Raw genomic sequence first — 5,800 nt, forward strand, 5'->3', positions numbered from 1 at the left:
TAAAACTCTATTTTTTAAAAAACATATATATGTTTTATCTTTATTTTAAAATTAAAAAAAATTAAAAACTAAAATTAAAATTAGAGTTTCAACTTTCAAGATTAATTTTATACCATATGTATTTTTTATTCTTTTTAATTTATTATTGATGTTTAATATTTACAAACATAATTATATATATTACATATTTATATTTGATATTTTAAGAAAATTAAAATTTATCTAGTTTGTATCTTATTATTAAATAAAAGTAAATATTTAATTAAATTTGATATCAAATCAGTTATTTAGTATCAAGATATTAAATAAATTTATTTTAAAAAATTATTAGAAAACACATTAAGAAATGTGATTATTAAAATATTTATAAGATATTTTAATTTTAAAAACATATTCGATTATTTTTATGAAAAAAAAATCTATATTCTAAAGTAGATATTTTATCTTTAATAAAAAAATCGTAATAAATTTTATTTACATATAATAACATCATAAAAAAAATAAATATGTTACTCAAAAAAAATGTTTGTGTTGTAGATATTATGATCTTTATTTTTCATGTTTTTTTTATTTATTTAGTCCCAAAAAATATAATTAACCATAAAAAAAACTATAAGGACTAATTATGTTGCAGTTTGTAAAGTTTAAGGACTAAAAGTGTTGATTTGAAATGTTTAAGGACCAAAAATGTTTTTATGTGAAAATGTAAGGATTAAAACTGTACTTTTCCCACAAAATCATATGTCAGAATAAGATCTATAAGGACATTTTTTAGTGTCACCATAGCATATATACCTACACCACTATTGTTAAGAACTAGAGCCGTCAATTTGGGTTAGGCCCGTCGGGTTGGCCCGGCCCGCCACACAATTTAAGTGGGTTGGATTGAAATTTTTTCAATCCAACAAAAGATGGGCCTAGATGGGCCAACCCGCCTAGGCCCGTTACCCGCGCGGGTTGGCCCGCCGCAGGCCTGAAAAATTAATAATTTTTTTTATTTTTATTGTTATATATGAATTTTTTTAATAAAAGTTGTGATTTTTTTGTATTAATTATTTTATATAAAATATACACACATGAAATCAATAATTAAAATTTTTATTAATATGTTTCTATTAATATTTATTTATGAAATGATATTTATAATTAATTATAATATTTTTTATTTATTTTTATTTATCGTGATCCAACCCGCGGGCCGGCCCGCCTATCCCGCAACCCACCTTGGGTTGGGTTGGGTTGAGGATTTCCTGCCCGCTAGGATGGTGGATCGGCCCACCATCGTCCCGCCAAAATGTGGGTTTTTTTGTGGGCCGCCCCGCCCCGCCGTGGGTTGGCCCGTTTGACAGCTGTATTAAGAACACAAACTATTATGACAAAATTATATGTCAGTATAAGATTTTTAAGGGCATTAATGAATGTCATTTTTTGATATTTTATAAATACATTTTCCCCATACATTTTCATATTAACGATTCACACTTGAAAAAATAAATTCATCTACGAACATCAAATTCATTAAAATTAGAAATTGTAAATATTTATAAAATGTAACGAATCAAAACAATAAAAAAATATTGAATATCAACAATCAATATTTAAATACATAAGAGTTTCCATCTACCTTCTATTCATTATACTACATAAACTACAAAGAACAAGAAACAAAACAAAATTGATCCTAAAGTTTGTCCTACTTCAACTTCGCCAAAACATCAAATGAATCTTTCTCAAAATTTTATTAAAATGAGCCTCCGAATTCCTTAGGTTCTTGTTGCGACAGAGTTCAATTATTGCAGGAGAGAATGTAATAACCTGAAATACAATAAAAGAAATGAAAAAGCAATCTCATTGAAGAATAAATATAGAATAGCAGCATCAAAGTTAGTAATGAAAAAAAATCATCAAAACTAGTAAAGAAATTAAAACAAACATAATCAAAACTAATAAAAGATACAAGTTATTACCTTCTGGATAATTTAAGCAAAGTTAGGTAAATTATTTCAAAACTTGCTCCACTCAGGCAAAACTAATAAAAGATACAAGTAATTACCTTCTCAATAAAAATGACTTGGCTTGATAAGGTTTGATATCTATCAAATATATACTTGCTCAAAGTTTTGCGTATGGAACTAACAAGTGGTCCATAACATACATGTTTAACCATTTTACGTGCCTTTGCTACTTGCATGATAAAATGTATACTAGATGGCGATATAATAAAGTCTATTCAGTCAGTTAACTCAATAATGGAACCTTCTATTAGCTCACACAAAAATTAATATCTCATGAAGTACAACATTGAAGTGCGTTGAATCAGTGTGTCATTGACTCATTTCTTGAACTCTCGTATAAAAAAAATAATAGAAAACTAACTGTCAAAAAAGGAAAATGTATCTCATCAATACAGAATAATGCTATATTTCTTACCTGTGAGTGGCTTTTAACATGACAAATGTTTCGTCCATTCATTTCTATCACGTGATGCACTAATATTGGTGTTGCACCTGCTAGCAAACACGCATGGAAAAACAAGGACTTATTAGAAAAATAATTAACCAGAACAATTAAGCATAAGTTTCAAACTTATTCTCTTGCCTCTTAATTATCTTTCCACCTACTGTAGAATTTTCGGATGAAGTTCAAGTGTCCATGGTAGCCTAAGGGTCATAGATCAAACATAAGGCCATACAAATGACTTATTTCGGTTGTCCTCAACACATCTACTGCTTGAGTTACCACCACTATAATGTTCAAATATTAATAAACTTTAGCGTAATTGATTGATTGAAAATAAATTATCTGATAGGACCTCAATTCCATACTGAATTTCCGGCTTTATTTTAACCTCAAACATAAAAGCCAAATTTCGTGCCAATTTGTTATCTGACACATCCTTCATCCATTAGTGAGATAGTTATCAGGACACTTGTTGAATTTTCACAAACTTCCAACCAGATTAATGCATGAGGCCATCACAGGATTCCAAGGAAAAGGACATTGATGATCTATGACACTTGAATAACAGATAATAGAACATGAGAAGGTCGGTCGACACCACATGGTTCATGAATTTTATTTGAGCCAAAAGGATATAAATTCGAAAAAAAATTCAATCATACAGTCCAAGGAATAAAGTTCTTGCCTTCACATATATGATGGAATGCCAAAGCAGAAGCAACTGTCGTGTCCTCTATAATACACATGCCACCAACAAGAATATCTATTAGCGGTAGCAAGAATGAAAGTCCTCTTGGGGAAGGATTTGCCATTATGAATAATCCCCGATAATCGAGCATACTTAAAAAAAATACTAATTTCAGATGCAATTGACCGAACACAGTAGACACCTTTGCCTCCAAAATATTTCACAACAACCATTATTTCTATGGCAATATTCCAATCAAAATCAAATTAAAATGAACTGACCTATAATGATTAAATATTTCACAAAGCCGATAAACAAAGAAGAAAGATTAGTTTAAGGGATAAAGCCATGGCACGTCTTGCTCGATCTGGATTCTGCACTCCTAATTCATTATATACCCTTGTGCTCCGTGCATAGATCACAAGATTTACTACTTAGTAGATTTGATAGGAGGGAGGAGGAATTTAAACATATAATCTCACGAGATTACCTAACAGCTGCACTAAGCCAAAGGCAACCATAACTTAGATGGTTTATGTTATGGTTTATATCAAAGCGATCATGACGATAGTAACAATTGCGGAATAAAACAATGAACAAGAACACCAAGATTTACGTGATTCACCCAATAAAGGCTACGTCCACGGAGCTACTGCAATATTTAATAACCGGAAAAATATTACAAGTGTATACAAAACACTATATCTCTCACCAGCCCAAACCCCGAGTATTACCGAGAAATAATTCTCTAACTCACAAGAGATCTCCGAAAAAAAACACTCCTTTTTTTTTTTCTCTTTATATTTTCTTCTCTCTTTGTTAATACAAAAGAAGAGGAGAATGGGATACTTAAATCGAAAGAATTAAGGTCTATTTATAATAGGTTCCTCTGTTTCATTTTCCAGTTTTCCGATGTGGGATGGGATGATTTATTAAATAAATGTGGGCCCCACCGCATTTATTTAATATACCTACCTGCCTAACAATTCTCCCACTTGAAGACTTGATTCCAATCATGGTTTCACACAGTCAATGCAGCAACTCATGCTTTCTCTTTCATACTTGCAGTCCGACTGAATTCGAGCATAACTTTAGTTTGTCAGTGGTCACCGCCTTTGTGAACATATCAGCTGGATTTTTACTTCCAGGAATCTTCTCAAGCATCAAGATTCCATCTTCCAGAACAGATCTGATGAAATGGTACCGAACCTATATATGCTTCGTTCTAGCATGATAAACAGGATTCTTTGCCAAATGAATAGCACTCTGACTGTCACAGTGTAATGTGATATCCTCAAGCTTCTGACCCAACTCCTCAAGGAATGATCTCAACCATATCATCTCCTTGCAAGCTTCTGTCACTGCAACATACTCAGCTTCAGTAGTCGAAAGTGCAACAATCTTTTGGAACTTGGACACCCAACTTACAGCCGTACCACCCAATGTAAACACATATCCAGTAGTACTCTTCCTGCCATCTAGGTCACCACCCATGTCGGCATCTACAAAACCTTGTAAGCCTGAATCTGACTTTCTGAAGCACAGAGATGAACTGATAGTACTTTTCAAATATCTGAGAATCCACTTTACTGCTTCCCAGTGTTGTTTTCCAGGATTGCTCATAAACCTGCTCACAACTCCCACTGCATGTGCTATGTCTGGTCTGGTGCATACCATTGCATACATGAGGCTTCCGACAGCAGAGGCATAAGGAACCTTATTCATATAAGCATGCTCCTGCTCCGTCGATGGTGATTGGGCTTTGGTTAGTTTGAAATGACTAGCCAAAGGAGTACTCACCGGTTTAGCTTCATCCATGTTGAATCTGCTAAGTACCTTTTTCACGTACTCTGCCTGAGATAGCTTCAAGACTCCGTTCACCCTATCTCTCAAGATCCTCATACCAAAAATTTGTTTTGCAGCTCCCAAATCCTTCATATCAAATTCTTTTGATAACTCTCTCTTGAGCTTATCAATCTCTTCCAATCACGCTCCTGCTATTAACATGTCATCCACATATAGCAGTAGAATGATATATGAACCATCAATCTTCTTCACATAACAACAGTGATCCGCCTGGCACCTCAAGAAACCGTTGTTATTCATGAATCCGTCAAACTTCTTGTACCACTGTCTTGGAGCTTGTTTGAGACCGTACAAGCTCTTCTGAAGTTTGCATACCATTTTCTCCTTCCCTCGTACTTTAAATCCCTATGGCTGCTTCATATAAATTTCTTCATCTAAGTCACCATGAAAAAACGCCGTCTTTACATCCAACTGCTCCAGATGTAAATCTTCCTTAGCCACTAGTCCAAGTACTGTTCTGATTGTGGTTAACTTAATCACTGGAGAAAAAATCTCGGTGTAATCAACACCTTCTCTTTGTTGAAAGCCTTTTACAACAAGTCTTGCCTTGTACCGTTTGCTGCCATCAATTTATTCTTTGATCCGGTACACCCACTTGTTGTGTAATGCCTTCTTGCCTTCCGGAAGTTCCGTCAATTTCCACGTATGATTGGATGACAGTGAATCCATCTCATCTTCCATGTCTAACTCCCACTTGGTTGAATCATCATTTTGCATCGCTTCTTCAAAGGTCTCCGGTTCACCTTTATCAGTCAGCAAAATATAGTGAAGTGCAGGGGAGTATTT

At 33.5% G+C, this 5,800-nt stretch overlaps 1 long non-coding RNA gene across 1 annotated transcript; it reads right to left on the reverse strand.

Moving 5' to 3' along the window:
• Positions 1-1,635: 1,635 nt before the first annotated feature.
• Positions 1,636-3,919, reverse strand: LOC140885555 (uncharacterized). The gene is made up of 3 exons (XR_012151000.1): positions 3,146-3,919; positions 2,431-2,507; positions 1,636-1,815 (listed from the first exon to the last, which is right to left on the reverse strand). It is a non-coding gene; the product is annotated as an uncharacterized lncRNA (long non-coding RNA).
• Positions 3,920-5,800: the final 1,881 nt, after the last annotated feature.

This window comes from Henckelia pumila, chromosome 2, assembly GCF_033568475.1.
Source record: "Henckelia pumila isolate YLH828 chromosome 2, ASM3356847v2, whole genome shotgun sequence".
Classification (NCBI taxonomy): Eukaryota; Viridiplantae; Streptophyta; class Magnoliopsida; order Lamiales; family Gesneriaceae; genus Henckelia; species Henckelia pumila.